The sequence below is a fragment of the Rattus rattus genome, chromosome 6 (assembly GCF_011064425.1).
Source record: "Rattus rattus isolate New Zealand chromosome 6, Rrattus_CSIRO_v1, whole genome shotgun sequence".
Taxonomy (NCBI): domain Eukaryota; kingdom Metazoa; phylum Chordata; class Mammalia; order Rodentia; family Muridae; genus Rattus; species Rattus rattus.
This window is the reverse complement of record NC_046159.1, coordinates 125,216,513-125,218,094: the sequence shown is the minus strand read 5'-3', so window position 1 is coordinate 125,218,094 and position 1,582 is coordinate 125,216,513. Positions and strand designations below refer to the sequence as shown.

Genomic DNA, 1,582 nt, shown 5'->3' with positions numbered 1-1,582 from the left:
TTGTGTTAAAATTTTGCTGGGAATTGCATTAAAGCTAGATATTGATTTTGGTAGGATGCTCAGTTTTACTATATTAAACCTACCAATTGATGAGCATGGGAGAACCTTCCATCTTCTGACATTTTCTTCAATTTCTTTCTTCAAAGACTTAAAGGTTTTGTCATATAAATTTTTCACTTGCTTATTTAGAGTTACCTAAAGTATTTCATATTATTTAAGACTATTTTGAAGGGTATTGTTTCCCCAATTTTTTTCTTACTCCATATGTCCATTATATAGAAGAGTTTCTAATTTTTTCGTGTTAATTTTGTATCCTGTTACTTTACTACAAGTGTTTATCAGCTGTAGGAGTTACCTGGTAGAATTTTTAGGGTCACTTATGTATACCATCATATAATGTATCTTTGAAGTATCTTTACTTCTTCTCTTCTAATTTGTATCCCCTTTTTCTCCTTCAGTTGTCTTACTGTTCTAGCTTAGATTTAAAATAATATATTGAGTAATCTGGAGAGAGTGCACAATCTTAGTCTGTTCCTAATTTAATCGGAATTATTTTGAATCTCTGTTTAAGTTGATGTTGGCTATGTTCTTAATGTAAACTGCCTTTATTATGTTGAGGCGTGTACCTTGTATCTCTGATCAATCCAGGTATTGTATCATGGTAGACTCTGTCCATGGCATTTTCTTAATCTAGTAGGATGATCATGTTTTTTCCTTCAGTTTATTTATATAGTACAGCAGTTCTCAATATGTGGCTGACAACCCCTTTAGGGGTTGAATGAACCCTTTCATAGAGTTAGCCTGAGAACATCAGAAAACACAGATATTTGTATTATAATATAGCAGTACCAAAATTACAGTCATGAAGTAGCAAGGAAAATAATTTTTTGGTTGGGGGTTCATCACATCATGAGGAATTGTATTAAAAACTTGCAGCAGTAGAAAGTTTGAGAACCATTTATATAGTATATTCCATTTACTAATTTTTATATATGGAGCCATACCTCCATCTCTGTGGTGAAGCCTCCATGATCATTGTGAAAAATCACTTATTTGGATGTAATCTTGAATTCAGTTTGCGAGTAGTTTATTGACTATTTTTTGCATCTAAGGTCATAAGGGAAACTGATAAATTATTCTCTTTCTTTGTTTGGTTTTTATTTACTGAAAGTATCAGGATAACTGTGACCTCATGAAGAATTGAGAAACCCTTGGCACTGGCAAAGAAACACCTTGTTGGTGATGGTATTCTTATGTAAGTCAGGGGCAAAAGAGATGGCAGGCCTTTGTTCATTCTAACTTGATGCCTGACTTGGTGACCAAAGATCCTTTATGCCTAGGATTCATAAAAATCAAATCAAGTCAAATCAGCACAGAACAGGGAGTACAGACCAAGACCTGTGGGCCACCCTGCTGCCCTACCACCCACAGACCTGCCCTCCAGTGCATAGCACAGATGGGTCGTATATACCTGTTTGCCACCAAGCACTGTAGTGTGGGTGAATAGCAGATATCACCCAGGGGTCCACTAGCTGTGTGTTGAGGCTGTAGCTGGAGTTACCACAATATGCAAGTATGTGGT

At 35.8% G+C, this 1,582-nt stretch overlaps 1 non-coding gene across 1 annotated transcript; it reads left to right on the top strand.

The window, feature by feature from the left end:
- Positions 1-1,206: 1,206 nt before the first annotated feature.
- On the top strand, positions 1,207-1,349 carry LOC116904697. Its single transcript, XR_004388393.1, has one exon. It is a non-coding gene; the product is annotated as a small nucleolar RNA SNORA48 (small nucleolar RNA).
- Positions 1,350-1,582: the final 233 nt, after the last annotated feature.